The sequence below is a fragment of the Rissa tridactyla genome, chromosome 5 (assembly GCF_028500815.1).
Source record: "Rissa tridactyla isolate bRisTri1 chromosome 5, bRisTri1.patW.cur.20221130, whole genome shotgun sequence".
Lineage (NCBI taxonomy): Eukaryota > Metazoa > Chordata > Aves > Charadriiformes > Laridae > Rissa > Rissa tridactyla.
In genome coordinates this window covers 11,618,409-11,639,994 of record NC_071470.1, presented here as the reverse complement: position 1 = coordinate 11,639,994, position 21,586 = coordinate 11,618,409, and the positions used below count along the sequence as shown (strand labels likewise).

Here is a 21,586-nt window from a genome sequence, read left to right as displayed (position 1 = left end):
GGAATTTTACCGTCTTTGTATTCTTCAAAAATCTCCCAGTATCCAGAGGCTAGTTTTTAATTACTTGATTATACCCCGCTTCAAGTTAATGGAAGTGCATGCATCTGTGTTAGTATTAACATAATTCAATTAATCATATTTAAATTTATTTGCTGGTATTTGCATGGAATAATGACTTGATTAGCATGGCAGCATATGCCATCTTCATCAATGACTGACTGACTTAAAAAATAAAACCAATACTGAAGCGAGACTTTGAAGCTTTAATTTGTATAAAATCTCCGAATGTTTTATTGATCAATGACATTACAATAAAAATATTGGATCAAATACAACCTAACACTAATTATACTGTAGCCCTTCATGGCACTTATCACTGTGGCTTTTGTTGCAGTCTGACCCTCTTCCGTTTAAGGTCTTATTTTAAGCATCAGATGATGAGTGTGCAAACTAAAACTGTGTAATAATTATTTTGTGCTGCTTTTTCTCTGTTCACATTGAAAAATTGCCTCTGAGGGTCCAGGGTGACCATGCAAGAGCCCGTGCAGGCAGGACACGATGTGTGAAACGCAGAGGACCTCCACTCCACCAGAAGCCTGGCCCAGGTGACACTGAGTCTGCTTTGCTGGCTTTGTTCGGGGGAATTTGATCTTTCGAAACACGTCTTTCCTTCACACACTGTCCCGCATGAGCAGGACTCATGGCTCCACGCTAGAGTCCCTGATAACTGCACGGGGGGAAAGACTTTTGAAGATGATGGAGCACTTTTAAGTCCTTTCTGAGGTTGGGTTTGTCTTTCTTTTTAAACTTACTGGCTAAGTACCTCTGAAAACTCTTTCTTCATTTGCCACAGAAAAGGACCATAAAAAATCCTCCATGGGTAAATAGGTATTTTTGCACAGGTGTCCACTTGCCCTCCCAATTTGCACAGCCCAGAGCTATTCCCACCTCCCTGTCCCCCCCACCCCCGACAGAGCAACACTCTGGTCAGCCAGGAAATCTCATTGCTACAAACTAGGCTAAAGAATTCGCTTCCCTCAAGAATCAATCAATCTGATTGATTTTTCTTTCCATGTCTATTGATTACAAACCTTAAAGAACATTGCTATTGTCATGGTTGCCTCAATAAGTGAAGATGGAAGGGAGACATAATAACAGTCTTCAAATACGTAAGAAGTAGCTGGAAGGAGGACAGAGAAAACTCTTCCTCTCATCCCAGGCGGACAAGAGGTTTAGGGGCGTTAGACTCATTTACGTTAGGCAACAGGACAACTGTTCTTTAGTTGGAAGACATTGCTAAAGGAGGCACGGGATCCTGAGCAATATGCCTGGACAGATTTCTCTGACGAATTGTCTAGGGAAAGCTGAAAGTGTCTTAGGAGGGTGAGGTGGTGTAAATGACCTCTCAGGTTTCTTTCCAAGCCCTGGTGTCCAGTGGGAGACAGGCTCCATCCTTGGACTCTCCTGAGGTTCCACTGCAAGTTAATTTCAAAATGGAGGTGGCTTGCTTTCATCACCTGTGGCCAGTTTTATTCTGTTGAGGTGTTGCCACTGGTGGCTACAGAAAGCGGCAGCGCTGGTGTCAGTCAGGCAGCATGGCATGCAGGCAAGGAGGTGGCTGCAAGAATTTCTGACCCCTCTTTTCCCTTGCCAGGGACAACCTGCTCCTTCAACGACCCATCCTTTTGCTGCATAATCTACCTCCCACAAACCCAAACCCAAGTTCGTGCCCCCTGCCACCCCTCTGGAGCTTCAATGGCCCTGCTCTGCTCCCCATCGTGCTGGGCACCCTCCTGCGCTCTCATAGCCCTGCACATATGCATCCTGCCACGGACCCTCACTCTGGGGGGCTGCAAACATTTTGATGGTTGGACTCGATGATCTGAAAGGTCCCTTTCAACCTAGACAAGTCCATGATTCTGCGATTCTATACTAGTGCTACGCATGCTACAGTAGCAGGCAACCGTGCTGCACAAGTCAATATTAAAGGTTAAGAAAAAAGTAACACCACTAGAGCATTCAGTGTACTCCAAATAAATACCATGGGTCAATGAAGCAATAAAACTTAATTAAGCAGTCCGAGTCAGCACAACTTTTTGCAAAGGAGACTTTTGCCCGCAGTATGAAACTCTAAAGAGCATCCTACCATGTGGCATTTTGCCATCGACTCGCATGGCCATAGGACGAGGAGTCTAGTGGAAGTCGTTACCTTTGTGGTCTGAAAGATAAGAGAAACCTTGCTTTCCACGTCAGACCTTCACAGCCCACTGAGGCACCAGAACCCTCTCTGAATCTTTCACTCCGCGTTGCAGCTGGGAAGACCTGGGCACCTACGGGCTTGGGTGGCATCAGCGCAGCTTGGTGGACAACACCAGCTGGCAGCCGGGCGTCTGCTCCTTCCCCCACCGAGCGCGGAGCTTTCCCACACCTGCAGCATCTGGACTAATATCTTTCTGTGTTAGACCCCGGGTTGGATGTTTTCATATCCCAAGGTGTCCCGGTTCTGGCAGTGAAAGCAGCTCAAGCTGGGACGGTGTGGTGGCTGTTGTCAGACGTCTCAGCGCTGCGTGTTGAAATGACATCTCGTCACCACATGCAGACAGGAAGCAGCCAGCAGGCGAGAGAGAAAATACAACAAAAAGGATTTCTGTGACTGCCAAGGGAACAGTCCACGTGCAAAATCCTGGCTGCTAAAAAGGTAGACAGCAGTGTCAGAAACGACAGCTTTGGATTTTTATTGCCGTCTTCTTATCTGAATTTTCATTATGTATCTATTAACTAATAACACGTAGGTGAATGGAAATGCCACTTGAGTATTTTCACAGGTTTCCACCAATTAGCTTTTTCTAAATAGTATAGTATTTCTACATCTGCTTCTGCATTTATGCATCTAGCTTTTCGTTATCTCTATCACACTGGAAGCACATCATATTTTCTCCCTGTTTTTCAATGGATATGTTTTTAAAAGACTAGGTACGCTAAAACTGTGAATTAAAAATCACTCCTTTTTTACTTTAGAAGTGGAATAACAATTGCCAACATCCTCCTCCATTTCTGTTTCACCTCTGGATCTAAATTCACACATTCCTCTTTTGCTCTTAAAAAAATTCCATAAATTTACTTTGTGGCAGTTGTAGTAAACTGTAGCACTTTAGAGAAGACCTTCTGTGTTTTCTTTTTAACAAGGATCCTGTTCCCAGTAAGATTTATGCATAAGCAAAAAAGAAACTCACGCTAGGTTTTTCGGTTAAAATTTCCCCCAGATTTTAAGCACTAAACTGATCATAGCCTGAAAGCTTCTGAAAAATTAAAATCTTGTGAGTTTTATCCAACTTAACGCCTTCCAAAAAATGTTGGCACTTTTTGAAGAAGCCGCTTTTGCTCCAGTTTCCAAATGAAAAAGATTTGGATGTTATGCTTCTCATTTGCTTACCCGGTTCCTCAGGCACATTAGCAAATTATTCCCTTTAGTCAGAAATACTGAGGGTTTTGGAGAGGAATAGGCAAGCCCATTGCAGAAAACACTCCATGGGCTAGGGCTCAAGACTTCTCTCTGAGGAATGCTTTATGGTGTTTTGTTGTTCTCTTCTGTATCTCCATATCTCCTTCATTTTATTTCAGGATGTATTCAAAGACCTTTTTTTGTTCCAGGTAGCAGACTTTTTTTCCGTACGGAACAGTTTGTGTGGGTATGCAGCTCTTTCGGTTACAGCTGGAAGACAGAAAATGCAATTTTGTTTTACACAGAGACATTTGGACACGATGAACACACCAAGCTGGCGTGGGGCCATGGTCAGTATCTGCAGCAGCAGCACGGCAGCGCACTACGGGTGAACCGAAAAGCAAATCAGTTCTGGTGCAGAGGACCTGATGTTCATGATATACAACTTTATGGATTTTTCACTTCAGACTAGCTCTAGTCTGGTCCATTCCCCCTTTTGTGTGGTAGGACCTCATGGTCATGTTCCTCGTCTTCGCTATACGGTTAAGGTCGATCCCAGAAGAACTCAACTTGTGCTTTCCGACACCGCTTCACAAAGCATGCTAAACTGGGACGTGCAGTTCAAAAGCATCATCCTGGTCTGAATGGCAGCACTAGTGCCGCTGCACCCTGAGCTGTCTTGGGGACACCTCAACGCAGGAGTGATGGGACAACCAGAAGAGTCCAGTGGCAACTATAGGCCATTTTATTCATCTAAGCCATCCTGGCAAAATTTCTTTTTCTTCCAAAACAAGCTGTGACTCTGTTACTAGTGTTGACTAGTACATCCATCCTGGCTTTTATGGTACAGCTATGTTAGGGACCCCTTCCTTAACGAAGGTAAGGACCGATCCTAAGTGAAGCGTGGTTGGGCTCCATCTCCAGGCTCCAGCAAACACCCATGGGAAGTTGATATGAGATGGGTGCCTTGGTACCTCTGTTGATCTCAGACGTGGCCCCTTTGGCTGGTGTTAGGTGGTGGCAGGCAGTGGTTAGAGAATTGGAGATGCAACCACCCTAAACCTGGGCTTTCCAGACCAGTAAAAAGTGAAATAAACGCCACATCTCCCACCTTCATGGTGGCATCTCTCAGCCAAGGAGCAGCAGCTTTTTGCACTGTGATTGCTTGATCCTTTGTGTTCGTTGCACTGTGGCTGCTTTTCATGGGGTCATCCACAAGGGGAAACACCACTATCAGCTACTGAAAACTCTCAGTCAAGACAGAGGGGCAATTGCTACACCCACCAGTGAATTAAATGCAATAAGATAAAATTCATTCCACAAGGGAATCCTTGTTTTAACAAGGATTCATTCACTTTTCTCAGTTTACAGGTCTGGTGAGTTTGGACCAACGTAAACCCAACATCTCTATGAGCGTACACGCACAGGCTTGCTCCCAGCCCCTTCAGCAAGAGCGTGACAGTGCTAATTTCCACCACTTTCTCTGGCAGCGGGGAAATGCAGCCATTCTGCCACAAATTAAATGAATCCTTCATAGATAAGACAGTCATTGCAGCTTCCTGCATGGAGCCCAAAATTTTCATCCTATTTAATAATCAGAGACTGTAAAATGGCATTTGAAATGTATTCACAGCTTTGAAACATCTGGTGCATACTGCTGAAGTGCAGCGGACGACTAACTTGTATTTATTTTGGTGCATAATGCCACAGCCTGACTATTTAAGAGCGAATATATGAGAAAGAACATCCCAAACAAAGGCTTACTGGTGAACTTACCTGCCACTGCCCTTTACTCATTTGTTGAAACAGTATTTGTATATTTGCATAACTTGAGCTTCTCAGCAGCAATCAAAGCCACCACTGTCCTGCTATCATTAGTTTTTCCCTCATTTATGCAAAAATCCATTTACATGGGTGGGCAATATGGATCTTACCTTTTCCTATGTTTCAAAATTGATAGCAAAGGAGAGAAGGTTTTGTCAGAAGTGTTTAGTCATTTTGGAACCCAAGAGCTATTTCTACAAGTTTTTGGCCAAGCAATTTAAATATTTCTTTATCTTTTTCAGTCTTAGTCTAAACATGAAGCTTCTGATGGTTTAGAGTTTCTGCAAAAATAGCAGCACCGTGTCTTCTCCCTTTACTTCAATAACTTGTCTCCAGCAATGGTCAGTCTCATTGCAAAAAGACATTATTTTAGTTTCACAAGATTTGTTTTCCATAAACCAATTTTGATTCGGAACAGTTTTATTTCTACCCTGAAAATCAAGTCCTATACTCACAATTCAACATTTTGTTTTGCTTCCAAATAGCTCTGATACGCTTGTAATACCCGAGCTTCCTGCTACAGGTTTTTAAAATACTGACATGTCGTTGACTTTCTTCCAGTCTTCTGGGAACTGCTGGAGGTTTTCTGGTATGCTGGAAATCACTATTTCTGCTCCTCGGTTCTCATCAGTTTGCTGTCTTAAAAATCACAGGTGCAGGTTATCCAGACCTGCTGATTTTAAATGTTTAATATTCGTAGCTGCTGTTTAACATCTCCTAGCTCCATGCTGGCGCTGACAGTCCGCGCAGAGAGCTCTGATATCACCAGATTCAAAGTAGCACAAATTTGCGCACACACACTGGACCAACATGCTTTATCAGAGGTAGCCCGGTTTCGAGATAAAAGGCTTAGCACTATTTCTGAGAGCTTAGACTGGGCTGGTACACTGATCTACAACACATACGTACATCTCAAAATCTAGCTTGTCTTTCATTTTTGTAAATAAATAAGCCTTTTGTTGTGAGAGCTGAAAGAAAATCCTGTGAATGTGGAATGGATGTGTGCCTGAAGCTGAAGGGAGCCTTGGACAACTGCTTGGAGAAGCCAGAGGTATTTTTGTCTCTGGCAGTAAGATGTGAACTGTGATGGTGAGGGACACTAATCCTTATCTCAGCATGGATAATCAACTTGCTCTGGAAGAGGAGAGCCCTCTTGACTTTTGTCAGAGTGTTAATATAACTATCCTGGTAGTACTTTCCATGAGGACAAGCCATATAAGAGTTATATCCCCAAGGCACTTTACACAAAGGTCTGTAACACAAAGACTCTCTCCTCTGGCACAGTGCCCAACCACCTACCAACAAAGCCAGGACTTCAAGCAGACATAGCTCAACAATTTCAAATGCCTCAGATCTGGAGAGGGTACCTCACTGTCATATTCTCTTTTTGATGGTGTTGTGCTTCCACCTTCTCTTCCCACTTGCCTTGGCAGGTATATTTTTCTCCAGATCATGGTGAGGACATGGGTGACCTTGGACGTGGCTGCCTTTGCCTCTCCATTCAGAGCGGCCAGGTCCCTATTTGCAACATGACATGGGAATCAGCCCATGACCAGAACAAGAACAACATCCAGGTTTCTAGACAGCTTCTGCACTGTCCCTACTCAAACACACTAGCAACCCAGCATGTCAGCAGTCAACACACACACGCTGTTTTATTTGCAAGCAAATAAGGGGACTTCAGTAAGCATATGGGTTTAAACGCTCTTCTAGACAGTCAACACTTTGGAGACACCGCAGTTTATGATAAGAAAAAAAATGACATCTCTGGGTCACAGTTCAGGCAGCGCTAATTGTTACATACTGTTGATGCTCTTCTAGGTTAATGTGGTTTACCTCAAATACTTAATGCTGGGCATTATGTGTTGTGTAGAAACCCCCCCCAAAAAAGGCTCCTTTTAACATTCAAGACATCTGACTTAAAAATTTCCCAGCATGCAGGTCTTGCCATAGCATTTGTCTTTGAAGTGAAACAAAACTGCAGCTGATAGGGAATGTTTTGATGAAGCAGTTTCTCATGAGAAAACGCAGATTCATAAACATGGAAAATTTTCGTGGAAACACTTGGGGCAAGAAGATAGTTTTAGGGCCAGGATGGAAATTCTGGGTCAGAGCGCGACTCCCATAATGGTTGAAGTGTTGGCTGCGATGGGAGGGATGGGTGTCTTTCAGACAGTTTCCTCAAGTGCATCTTGGACAATGAAATACACTCAGGCAGAGCCAGCACAGTCAAGTGCTCATTCAGGGCTTGAAAAGGGCGGTTAAAGCACCAGATGGAAAGTTTTCCAGCACAGAACTGGCTTTAGGTGTTGCTGATCACCAGTGGGCAAATTTCTGGGTCTGAAAACTGAATTCTGGTGAGAGTATTATTAAGCGTTTCCCATGAATAATTCGTTGGCCCTATCCTGGATAGGGAAATTTCTCACATCAAATAATATTTGCCACCTGCAACAAAGCAGTAACACATTCCTTGTCCACATTTGCAGTTCGTTCAACCACACATCACACCAAAGAGGTTGCATATCATGGTGCTGAAGACCATCGACTGGAATCAGTGGAGTGTGATCGAAGGTGTTCTCAGAGATACCTAAAAATTAACATCACCAAAGATGGGAGGGGGAGGTGAGAGGAAGCGTCTTGTGATTTCGCCTTACCATGTAGGAGAAGCAAGCTACTCCTACAGCCAGGCTCCCACCACGCACGCTGGTTGAGCCCATGAGCCGCCCACTTGTAGCCATGGAGGTAGCCGAGCCCCCAAGGCAATGCCAGGGCTGCACCGAAGCAAATGAGTCCATCTAAGAGTCTAGCAGATGTCTGAATGGCCTCTCTGTCCTGCCAGCTCTGGGTGAAAACACAGCTAATGCGTGACTGTGCCCTCAACAAGCTGCCAAGCCCACAGATTTTCATCAAAGGGCATCTGTTGTAATGAGTCCCTTCTGATAAATGCTAGAGCAGAGCCATGGAAAAATCCATCTTCAAAGCTTTCTTCCAAGTCTTGTATAAAAGACAGTTGGAAAAGGAAGCACTCCAGGCTGTATGTTTGTGGGATCTTGATTCAAACAAGTCTCAGACCCCATAAAAACAGGGATAAAGCATATTGGTAACTTCTCTGACAGTTGGCTCTTATCCACGTGGGATCTCATTGCTGAACGAACTTCACACAAGGGTACTAATAAATGTCCATCCACATTCAAAAATCCCTCAGTGACAGCAAACTCCCGTTTCCCGAGACATCTCTAATCCCTGAGACATTCCTGAGCATCATCCCTAATCTGAGCAGCACGAGCTGGCTCACAGTGAGCACTCCAGGTGGGCAGAGGGACAGATGCAGCTCCGTGCCCAGCCCCACCAAACTTGTGTCTAAATGACAGGCCCTTGGATGAGCTTAAAACACTGAACTGCTTCTGGAGGTCAAAAAGTCAGTCCCCGGTTTCAGGAAGAGTTGACCCCTTTGCTCTCTGGGCCTTACAATGCAAGGCCAAAAGTATGGTCCTCTTGACAGCTTCCCTTCCTCTCTTTTTTCTGGGAGGATGCTTGTTGAGGAGCACAATGTTTGTTTTCTCGTCTCTCCATACAAAGCAGTCAGCCTTTTCCTCTAGGTAAAGCCTCTTCAATTGCAAGCAGTTAACATCAATCATTGTCACCCTGTTAGAAGTAACCTGCCCTTTACCTGGCCCTGGGAAGGTCTGTCCCTTTGTACCCTGCACCAGGTTGGAGTGTTGACTATCCATACAACCTCTTGCCTTGTTTATTTACATCACAGAAGGGACTGAGTAATTCCCTAAACATTTCAAAGGCGAGGAATCTCTCTTTTATTTGCTTAAGTCATGATTACGGCCCTGCAATGCATCGGCGTCCAAAACAACTACACCTGAAAATACATATCTCATTTGATATATGTTCACAATGAAGTGTATTTAACTACAAAGTTATATATGTCTGGAGGTATAATTGCTACTGGAAGAACATCTAAGCCTTATTGCCACAGGCTCTGGAGATGCAGAAAATGCTTGGCGGTCCAGTGACACAATAGTGATGAATAATACCTGCATTTCTAAAGTACCTTTAACATACTTCAAAGGAGGTTGCAGGAAAGGCTCTTCCTTTGAACACTGGGGCTCTTCTTCAGGCATCCAGACAGGAACAGAGAAGAACATGTCTAAATACTTGGCGCCCTGTGCATAAAATGTATGTATTTATTTATTTGTACTAATCATAAATGGTATCAACAATCATTCTATTCAATTCACACAGGATCAAGCAGAGGAATCTGATGTAGGGGATTTTGAAACTACACGAAAAAATGACTGAGAATAAGCTGTGTGTCTGTCAGAGACTTAAGGTGTTCCAAATCACAGACTCCTGGCAAATCTAGAACTCCCGAGGGATCAAGCAATATTGATTTGGTGGAATTGATCAGCATAGGAGATCATACTGCGATTGCGTGTCTAGAACAGTTTCAGAGTCTATAAACTTTTCTAATAAGTCTTGAGCTCTCGTGTCAGGACTGCAGCTCTACAAACAAAGAATTACTGTGTTCTGGAAAGTTTTTCCCATGGAGGAGGAAAGGCTTTTTTAGTTGTGAAAACGTTATAAATGTCCAGTTTTGTTATGCTTAAGGCTTGCAGTTTTCAATTTGCATAGCAATTTTTATGCCCAAACTATTCTGAATTAATTTTGAGAGTAAGACTTTGTAAGGCACTGTATCAAACGTTGTTGCTGTTTTTAATTCAAATTACCACTAGCGTGGTTTCTTCAGCTGCTAATTTACCAAAAGAATTAAGAGCCGCCGAAGAAAAGCTATCAAGTTTCCCAAGCGAGATTTGATCTTTATGAGAAAATGCATGCGTAAGTTTCATTCTTATTAAACACTGCTGAGCATCCAAAGATAATGAAAATTAGGCTACGTCTTCCTGATTTCAAATGTGTAACTCAGAGGCGAAGGGCGCTTTGAGGACGCCTCACGCAGACGCTGGGTCTGTGAGCTTGACATTAATCGTATTTTTTATGTCATGCTTCACGCTTGCCGTATTGCTACATTATTTGCATTATGCAGCAAGCCTCAGTCATAAACAAATATATCTGAAAATCTGTATTGTGAAGGCTCAAGAACTGCTTGAAGACATAATTCATACTGCAACACTTAGATGCATTGGAAAACTGCTAGTAATTGCTGGAAACATTTTGAACTTTACAGCAATTTCACTTTTCTCCCACCTTTTCCTCTGTAATCGCTTCCCTTTGATTGAAACTCTGTATGATTTTAGAGATGCCTGCAAAAAGCATTCTGCAAAAAAAAAGTCTTCCTCCAAAACTAGGTCTGCTGGAGACACACAACAATATGCAGAGGGAAAGTTAATAAATTAAAGTATATCTGAATCCGAATACGACAGAAGAAGCTGTGAGTGCCCGGAGGTTCTTCCCCGGCACATTGTGATGCTGGACATGTCTGAATCGAGTTCAGCGGAGGAGAAAGGTAACTTCAAGTTTCTTTACAAAAAATTTCTGCAGGAAATAGACGCCGCCGGAATCAAGCTGCCCCAGAGGTATATGACAGCTTAATAAGCAGGAAAATGTAGGAATTTGGACGCTAACCAAGCTTTTCTCAGGTCCTGTGCTGGAGCAAATGCTGGATTCGGGGCTTCCTGCCTTCCTGTCAAGACTCAGAGGGCCAGAGCATCACACGGATCGACCTGTGTTTTTGGAAAGAGCCTCTTCTCACCGGTTTCTCTCTAGGAATTACGGGAAGTCTTTCAAAATGCTATCTGTCTGGTGCAAGAGTTAAAAAAAAAGAAATGAGGAAAGACCCTGCGTGGTTCACACGCACAATTACTGCCACCTTTCCGCTTGTGCATCTATGCTCCTGGCAGCAGCCACCGGTCCTACTCATTAAAAAGACCCCATAAAATTTAAATCAATTTGAGCAAATGAGAGCCGGGCAATACGCCTGCCCGCAGGCTCCGCTGTCACGTCTGGAGGAATAGGTGTAGTTATTAGCTTCCTTTCTTCCAGCCTTGCACCAGGGCTATGAAAGGCCAAGACAAACGATGAGCAAGTCGTTTACAGGACAGAGCCGCTTTCCAAGCCCCAGTGAGCTCGCAGCGGCCCTTTGCAGGGTCACCAAACCGGGCAGAAACTCAGCTGTTTACGCTAATATTTGAGGTTGTGGCGGGATTCCCATGGGGAAGCTCCCCGCAACTCTGTCCTATGGTATTAACAATGAAACAACGCTGCCAAAGCGCATCAGCGGGAAGAGTATCTGCTAGAATCGTTATTTCTATAACCTGACATCAGGTTTTTTTGTAAACTTTGTCTGGCTAATGTGCCCGGTGGGATTTTTGCAGAGGTTAAGTCCTTCTCACATGCAACAGCAGCCTTGGGTTTTGTTTGCAATTTAGAAAAATGGGACCAGCATCATAGTTTCTTAATTAACAGCCTCCTAAAAACGCAAGCAGGAATTGCACCAGATACCGATCTATATTAATATGATCATAATTTATATTATGTTACTAAATTATTTTTTGTTCTTTTCATCCCATTTGTGTGTTACTGCTTTAAAATCTGTGCAGTGTGTTATTGGTATGCAACTTAATCTTTAGCACATTGTCCGTAAGATTTAAACATAATGCATGCTCTCTTAATTTTGGTTATAGTTTCTGTGACATTTATACTTACTTTCCCTTTTTTCTACGCTGATAAGTTAAAAATGCCCCCAAGCATTTTGCAGTTTATGTCTGTGTGTTTGTTTCCATGGAATTACACATCTCGTGTTGCAAGGAAACATATTTATTTGGAGACTTAATAGCTGGGGTTTCTTTTATCTTGCAGATATCAATAAAAGCCAATCTCCTTGTTTCCCTTTTACATTAAAAAAAAAAAAAGTAATTCTCTTGCTGTTAATGAACATTATTAGTGGTGTTTTCAGTCCCTCAATTTTATAGTCACCTCCTGTGTTTACAACTCTCTCTTCACAGAACAAGGGCACAAAGCGTCTCATATAGGGAGAGCCTATGACAGATTGCCCCTTCGCTAATGGGGGCTCCAGATATACGAGTGAAACATTTACATCAGAAATGGATTGCCGAGACCTAAAATTTTCCCACTTCAAAGCCTGAGGGTGACCAGATCAATTCACAAATATATCTTCCCTCTTTCATTTCCTTACTGTGTCATCATCACATGAAACTTTTAAAGGGTTAGATGAGAAATAATTAGGAAATTCTTATTTATAATGGAGTATAGAAGCCAAAAAAGAAAAAAAAAAAAAAGATGAAAGAGACCAAAAAGAAAATGGGGGAAGTCCCCTCTGCTTAATAAATAGGAACCAGGTCAAACAAAGAAGGCAATTCATGTGTGTCTGGGAGACATTTCCTAGGGTTAGCAGCGAAGCAGATTTGCTAGGCATATGGGAATAGAGGGATTCACTTTCTCCTGCTTGGATGTACGCTCAGGTGAGGAGGTGGTGCAGTCTCACAGCACCATCCCGCCCTGAATGCCTGCAGACTTGTTCGTATTTATCAGGAGGTGAAACGACCTGGGAAAAGTCCCCACCGTTTTTAGTTTGTGAAAGTTTTACTTGTCAGTGAGGCGGTGACAGGAGAAGGGGCTGGAGAGGCAGATGGGAGGCTGGGAATGAGAAAGAAGAGGCTGGAAAGAGGAAAAATCACAATGAAGTGAGGCAGCAGGTGGAGGAGAGGAACGGGAAGGTCCTGGCCATCAGTAGTGTGAAAGACTGAGCTCAGGTCTTGCTCCACCACGGAGCACGGCTCTCCAAGACAGCCCCGGGAAGAGATGCAGAGACCCAGGGTAAGGCTCTGGTAGAGAGCTCACTCTGGTGAGACCCCACCTGGAGTCCTGCATGCAGCTCTGGAGCCCTCAGCACAAGAAGGACATGGACCTGTTGGAACGGGTCCAACAGAGGGCCATGAAGATAATCCGAGGGCTGGAGCACCTCTGCTGTGAGAACAGGCCGAGGGAGTTGGGGGTGTTCAGCCTGGAGAAGAGAAGGGTCTGGGGAGACCTTAGAGGCCCTTCCAGTACCTAAAGGGGACCTACAGGAAGGCTGGGGAGGGACTTTTGATCAGGGAGTAGTGCAATAGGAAAAGGGGTAAGGTTTCAAGCTGAAGGAGGGTAGATTTAGATTGGATATTAGGAACTCTTTGTCAGGGACTGTAGTGATAGGATGAGGGGTAATGGTTTTAAAATGAAAGAGGGGGGATTTAGATTAGATACCAGGAAGAAATTCTTTACAGTGAGGGCGGTGAGGCACTGGAACAGGTTGCCCAGGGAAGTTGTGGCTGCCCCATCCCTGGAGGTGTTCAAGGCCAGGCTGGATGGGGCTTGGAGCAGCCTGGTCTAGTGGGAGGTGTCCCTGCCCATGGCAGGGGGGTTGGAACTGGATGATCTTTGAAGGTCCCTTCCAACCTGAACCATTTTATGGTTCTATGATTCTCTAAGGCAAGAGAGAGCTGAACGACCCCGTGAGCCTGCCCATGAGTCACTGCTAGTATTAAATTTAGAGATCTAAGACTACAATTTTAGGCTTTGAATATTTGACTCTTTCTAGTGCTAACCAAGCGCAGTCACGGGCCTCTCCTTTAGCTCATATCCAGGCTTTAATCAACACTGACATCAAAGCCCCAGATACTGCAGCCTTCCCCTGGCTCACAGGTAATCCTCCAGTTCCTTAATACCATCTGGGGGAGGAATTCAACGCTTAACTTTTTTTGGGGGGGTCCTCAGGTCTAAGCATCATGCCGAAAAGAATACTTCCACAAGGGCTGAATTTTTTGACCCAGGTCATCAATGGCTGAGAAACACGCACAATTTTTGGAGGATTTTAGCTAAATGCAGTTTAACCTTTCTGTGCTAGCTGAGCGCGACCACTGCAGCGCCGGTTACTGCAAGAGACACCGGTCACATGCCGCTTCCTTTTCCAGCAAACGCAAAAAGCAAGTTGCTTTTCTAAACCTCAATTTTGCCACAGGCTGTATTCTCCGAGGACAATGATATGCTTGAAGAAAGAGCAAAGTTATATATAACATATATATATAGATATGTAATGTGTGGCCCTTTAAAGGCATACTGTACAGGAATTTAGGCCCAGCGTGTAGTTCTGTAAAAATGACTGTAACACTGGTCTACTTACAAACTTGAATATTCTACATGGAAAAAATACTTGTTGCATACTGTTTCCACGTGTAAAAATGAACGTCACTCCCGTGTTAATTCTGTTGGCTTAAGCTCCTAATTGCAGCATTAGCTGGGTCCGAAATTCTGTCTGGAATAACGATGTCAAGGAGCAGTCAATAATACACAGCTCTCGGCAACACAGCCGCGCTCGCAGACGCTGCTGGGCTGGCAAAATTGTTCTTGTATTGCTGCTTCTGTTCAGAAAACTGGAACAAGCTCTAGTGGGAAATCACTTTATTTTGGTGCAAGAAGTAGTTCTTCATGAGAGTTTGCCGGCATTTCTCTACCAAAAAAACTCCACTACTAGTGTAGACAAAGAAGTTTGCGGTCAATTCTTTTTTTTTTTTTTTAATTTTTGCAGAGATGTCCTACAATTCCGCATTGTACTTGCATGTCTTGACTCTAACGACATTCTAGTTAAAAGTAAAAACATTCCCTGCCGCCTGGTTTGATTTAGCACAGAAATTAGATACAGTTTGTTTAAAAAAGAACTTTTAATTGTAGCTCAAAATAGAGTGAAATGGCATAAAAACTGATGTCACGGTCCAAAAATACGATTCTATTTTGAACATCTAAACGATATCTTGTCTTATAAATGTTCAGATTATCATAAAAGAAAAAGGGAATCAGAAGAACAGTGAAACTGCTCTTTTATAGATTGGGCAAAATCTATAATAATTTGCTTAACAAAAAGATGCCCTCTAAAGATATGCTTGCTGTTAAAATCGAGATACCGTTGCATACTTGGCTAAAAAGGAGCTAGCAAACATTTTCCTTTTTATCCATCTGCAGTCAATCAAACAGTGCAAGAAGGCTATGAATGAATATGAATTAAAGTTGTCTGTGGAAAACATAACTTAGAGTTTGCGCCTTTTCAGAAAAACATCACACCTGAGAACGTGAGAACGTACTAATGTCTACCAGCCATTCGTGCACAGATGTTCATTTCTGTCATCCTTCAAATACAGGTTTACATCCGATGATGCTATTTAATGTAGTGACATCATAGAATCATAGAATGTGTTGGGTTGGAAGGGGCCTTTAAAGGCCATCTAGTCCAACCCCCCTGCAGTAAGCAGGGACATCTTCAGCTAGATCAGGTTGCTCAGAGCCTCATCAAGCCTGGCCTTGAATGTCTCCAGGGATGGGGCCTCCACCACCTCTCTGGGCAACCTGTGCCAGTGCCTCACCACCCTCAGCGTAAAGACCTTCTTCCTAATGTCTAATCTAAACCTGCCCTGCTCTAGTTTAAAGCCATTGCCCCTCGTCCTATCGCTACATGCCCTTGTGAACAGCCCCTCCCCAGCTTTCCTGTAGGCCCCCTTCAAGTACTGGAAGGGGCTATAAGGTCTCCCCGGAGCCTTCTCTTCTCCAGGGTGAACAACCCCAACTCTCTCAGCCTGTCCTCATAGGAGAGGTGTTCCAGCCCTTTGACCATCTTCATGGGCCTCCTCTGGACCCGCTCCAGCAGGTCCATGTCCTTCTTGTGCTGAGGGCTCCGGAGCTGGACACAGTACATCAGCACAAATAGGCCATATGGCCCAGGTAACAGCTTTCTGGTCATGCCCCCTGCAAAGGGGATCATGCAGACAAGGCACAAGTAGCACCAAGGCTCTGCTCCCGTCACGGATGGGAGAGCTCTGGGCCTATACGTTGGAGCATGCTCAAGAGCTAGTGCCAGGAGGAAATCCCTTTGGGAAACACGTAATGCTGCCTGGCAGTGGTGCAGAGCTTCCCAAGGCCAGATCCTTGCTGCAGCTGCAGGAAAGGTAATCCCATATAGTTTTGGCTGCTTGGGGAGCCACCTCCACCTCCGCCCCAAAGAGCATCCTGCTTGGAGATGCTCTGCACCTGCTGGCGGCAGGAGATTCAGTGCAGGTGAGCTGAGAAGAGTATCCCCTGTGTCCCCATCAGTACGTCTGCAAAAGCGGAGCTGCAATTTATCTCAAACATCTTTGGTAGAAGGAAATTAAAAAATCTATGTGGAACCACAGTCTGGCTGAAGGAACTGAAAACTTCATCAGAGGCAGCAGCCAGAAGTTGTCAGCACTAGGAAACAACAAAGACCTAGAAAACAACTGCATAGACTGCAGTCCACTAGGCACTATGTTGACGGTGGTGTTAATTTAAGCAACCCCATTCTCCACCTCCCTTTTTTGTATTATGGCTAGCAAGGCTTCAGCTAGGCTAGTTCCCTGCCTGGATCCATGGTGCAGCCACACGCCCCACAACAGCGGGGGGAGAGCCAAGCACAAGTCACAGCAGCACGACCAGTTTGATAACACGTGGTGTTGGGGCATCACAGAAATGCAGGGGTGCAGAAGGCTCTGGTACCTACCACTGCTGCTAGTCCAGCTTAGAAACACCCTTGTCTCACTGGTCACTCTGCTTCTAGAGGATTAAGCGTGGCAATGTGCACTGGTGGAGGAATTCACCTACAAATACAGTCGCTGGGCTTGCTGGCTCCATCAGGAATTACTCTTCACTCCACATCACCGTCAATGGAAGGATGAGCGTTCAGGCAAGGTACCGGGAGGAAGCTGCGTGAGAGGGTGTCTGCAACCCACAGCCTTTGTGCTACGTTGGTTTTGATGCAAAGAAAGGAGCGGAGCTTCAGGGAGGAGTGCAGGCCAGCCAGCTAACGAGGCCCAGAGGCATACTGGAAATGAGCGTGGCACGCACTGGAGACGCTCAGCAACTGCTGTGGGAGGCTAATACCTGGCTCTTGCGGTGCCCTCATTAGCCACAGAGCACAAAGCATTTTGCAAAGGAGGTCAAAGAACTTTATAGCTGGAGACACGGTGGCACAGAGGAACTTGACTGAAGTTCTCCAGTGGGGCAGTGCAAGGGGGCTCCCAAATCCCAGTGCCATATGGCAGCTCCTTTTTTCCCCACTGGGCAAGGAGACCTGCAGACGTGTTTAAGGCCGTGCCGTTCACAGCTGAAAAGAGTGAAGTGATACAAGATGTACCTGGTAGTGATGCGAGATCTAGACAGACCTGTGCTTGTGACCGAGTCTCCAGGGCTAAACATTTTGTTAGTACCGCTTTGGAGCTATTTACAGAGGAAGTTCCTCATTGATCATATTCGTCCACCTCATTGTTTTTTAGGCATGTAAAGGAAATGACTGCTAACCTTTGAGAGTTAGGAGAGTTATGGAAGTTGCATACGCATATTGCACATGCAACTTTCGCATAGTTGTCTAGATTCCCTCTGAGGAGGAGAAAGACATCTCCAGAGGATGATTCAACCCACCTGCCTCAGGTTGGGTGACTATCACTCCAGAGGTGCCTGCGTTTCTGCACTGGATATAGAGAGCAGCTGGCCATCTGGCTTACACCCAGGTGAATCTCAGTCTCAGCTGGCTCATTTCAACAGGGATCCTGTCTTCATTAAAGAACTAAGAGAAACAAAACTCAATGAGCTGTCAATCAATAACACTTTATCCAATGTAGCTGACCACACGACACTATGACATGAATACAGAATGAATGGACATTTGATGCGCTGATCCAGGACCCTGTTACCACTTTGAACGTAGGCTGCAGTTTCCTGTTTTATCGGTGGCCGATAGTCTCAGGCAAACACTAACCCACAGGCTGTGATGTGTTGCCAGTTCTGGATATCTATCTCCAGCGTTTGTTTGCAGAAGGATTTCTGAAGTGTTTGGAAAGGAACTCGAGATGTCAATGCTCCTCCAGGCTTTCAAGGGTCAAAATGACACATGCTTCATCATATGATCGTGTTAGAGAAACTGAGAAATCATCTGTGAAAGAAGATGAAAGAAGAATTCTAAATACTATTTACAACATTTTCTGAATGTTTCTGCTTATCAGCTGTACAGTGGTTGTGCAGCGGGAATTACCAACACGGCATCGAGGTTCCTCAGACAATAACGCCCCAAGATTCAACCCCAGGCTGAGACTCTGACTCAGATCCAGCAAACAGCACCTGCTAAATCTGCCTTTGAAAGGAGCTACCCTACCGTGTTATTTTGACTCCTTGTCACTGTCATAAATCCAGCGCACGTTGTCACAGGCTAATGAGCGGACGTTTGCCACGGCCACATCCTAATGGCTGTACTAATTTCATCCCCAAAGCCCCCGAAACAAATGATCCCCTTCTGACACAGGGACGGGAGCAAAAGCTGGGAGGGAAGAGCCGGCGGCTCTCTGAGGTGTAAGGAGATAAGCAAGCTGCTCCTGGGCTGACATCTGTGCTAACAATGGGCCATATGTGGGCTGTGCGGAGAGGGCTGGTAACACAGCGGAGATCATGCATTTAACAGATTGTACCTACAACCGGCATCTTGTGTAACACTTAATATTCGGGTAAATAAAGGCGGCAGCGGCAGCAGCCCGGACCGGGCACGGAACAATCGGACAGCTGACGTGAGGCAAGGGGAAATAGCTCGGCGATAACCAAGATATCCATTCCTAGGAGGAGCCGGCCGCTGCCTTGCATTGTTTAAACCGCTCTGGCTATTTAGGTGTCCACCTAAAATGGGGAAATCACCTGTTACCTTCACACCCGGCTTCGGACAGAGGCGCCGTGGCGTTTACCTCGGTATGTAAAGGCCGGCTCCTGGGGAACACGAGGTTTTGCTGTCGTGGGGGGCCGGCTCTGGCGGCACGCCAGCGCTAAGTTCCCTCTCGCCACTCGTTCTCATCGCTTTCCGCCAACCCCCCCCCCCCCCCCGCCCAACCCCTTTTGGCAGCAGACCTGTTTGCAAAACCCACACGGTAAACCAGATCAGGGACTAGATTAGGGGGTGAAAAATAACCTTCTCTGCGGTTCCTCAAAATAGCTGTGGCAGCAAAACAAAGAGCCAGCAAGTTCAAGTGCCACAGCAGGGGACAGAATTAGGGAGAGGAGGGTCGGGACCTTCCTAAGTCTGTTTCACAGCCAGCGTCTTGCGAACCGACGCGGCGAACAAATGATGCAGGAGCAGTGCAGGATGGTGGCAGAGACAGAACCCCCGCTCTCAGCTGCGACGGCCGAGTCCCAGTGGATGCACATCCCCTCGGCAAGAGGGGCCGGATGCCTGGAGGGGTGACGGGCTCCTAAGCTGCAAAAATGACATTTACATTCGCATTAGCGCCAACAAGGAGCAGACGGCAAAGGGAACGCGCCGTATTTCTTACGTGAACCCCAAAGAATCCCAAATCTCAGTTTTACTTGGACGCTTTCCTGGCCCAAACAGGTCCTGCGTGCTGCCAGGTGACAACAGCTCCCTGCCCAAAGGCCTATCAGTGGGGGGAGGCTCTGCAGGCACTTAATTAAGGAACTCGGGGCAGGGAAGGGAGGCTTTGAGATATAAACATCTGTAAGGTTCCCAGCAGGGAGAATTGAAGGCAGGGTTTTCCCACTGCAGGAGCAAAGAGCTGGTGAGCCCTGAGGATGCATCTTGGTGCATCTGCCCGGGGTCACCTCCGAATAGCAGAGTCCTCTGGGCACGGGGAACTGCGCTCAAAGCCACAGCCTGGCCTTAAGCAGGGCGGGCAGCTGGGATACGGGCTTTGCCAGCAGTGCTCTTGAATTCGGGAGGAGAAAAAGCACACAAGAAGGAATCAGCTGAACATATCAGGGCAAAACCAGATATGGTCTTTAGACCATATTTTTTACACCAATGCAGTTGTTTATGTTGCATATCAGACAGACTGGTACAGAAAAACGCGCAGAAACATCTAGCTAAACATTGCACACTGGAGTAATGCATCATTTCAATATTAACTCCCTAAAAGAATGGAGATAAAATAGGAAAAGGATCCCAGAAAACATATCCTAAAACTCATTTGACTGAATTGAGCACACTAAACTCATATGGCCCCACCAAATCTGCTTAAACTCAGAACAGGAGTGGAAAAAAGGAGAAGTAGCCATCTCATGTAATAGAATATTGTCTCTTAAGGTCCAAATTCACAAGCCTTCTAAAGCTAGATGATTTCATTAATATCAGCAGGCTTTACAACACCTCTCTCACAGGAACGAATACCATTTTTATTCCCAGGCATCCTCACGAACTGATTTTTTTCTTTCCGGTTAGCCAGCCTTGGACAAACAAAGTCATCAAAATGCAAATTAATCAAGGTGCAATCCCAGGTCTTCCCAGGATGCCGGGCAGCCAGCATCCACTGGGGAGGTGGTTGAAAGTGTCTGCAGAAGCTCACTTTCACTTGCACTGCACAACGGGCTACCTACGGAAATTTCCAAAGGCGACTGCACCGTCTCAGCTTGAAAACTCTTATCAAGAAGACTGGAAAAAAACTTCTACAGGTGAAAAAAATAGAGGATTGGGTGATAAATGGGATGGGCACAACCTTCTTAATGGGGAGGCACCTTTGACTGCCCTTTACTCTCCCAGTGGTGTGTATGTTTTTCCTGCCGTCTATCAGCACTGTGGGCTTGGGGATTATAGTATACACTGCATTCGCAAATATACATAGCTGGAAAAAAAAAAAAAACAACCCAAAGGCCTCTGGCAGTACAAGATAGCCGTATGAAAATGGAATAAGACTGATAGGAAAATAATCTCTTAGAGACTTTTGGTTCCCAAGAACTGTAAAGATAGATTGTAATGAAAACGTAAATACGTACCTACCTGCTGTGTGGTGCCCTAAGATACTGCAGCATTGCCTTGGTAAGGGCTACCTACCCTATACGGCAGGGCAACAACGTCTACAGCGTTTTAATTTTGTAGGGGTCGGTCAAAAAATTTGCAGGGGGAGAAGTGAGAGGCGATGGAGAAGCTGTTAGCTCCGTGGATACTCCATCTGTCTGCAGCAAACTGCGAGCCTTGCTTTACCAAAGCTGGGAGTTACCTGCTTAAAGACGGAGATGCTAATTAGAAAGTGCTTTGGTCTCTAAGAAGTTCAGCTGCCCACAGCCATCCTGGGAATCGAACAAAACTGAGCAGACATGGAGACAAGCTTTGCGGAGCAGCAGCTAGAGAGGCCAGACTTCTTGGTTTTTTTCTATGAAAAATAGCAAATGGGTCACATGTGCGGCTGTTTACTATTTTAGGAACTGTCTTCTCTGAAGTGCTTTGGCTCTAATAAATAACAGTTGTTTTTTTAAGGCCAGACACCGCTATCCTTGTTCCAGGTGAGGTGGCAGGGTTGTGACAAA

General features: G+C 45.3%; 1 long non-coding RNA gene across 1 annotated transcript; it reads right to left on the bottom strand.

Moving 5' to 3' along the window:
* Nucleotides 1–17,752: 17,752 nt before the first annotated feature.
* LOC128910635 (uncharacterized) lies at nt 17,753–21,273 on the bottom strand. Its single transcript, XR_008466800.1, has 3 exons — nt 21,060–21,273; nt 19,242–19,526; nt 17,753–18,224 (listed from the first exon to the last, which is right to left on the bottom strand). It is a non-coding gene; the product is annotated as an uncharacterized LOC128910635 (long non-coding RNA).
* Between the last annotated feature and the right edge of the window lie 313 nt (nt 21,274–21,586).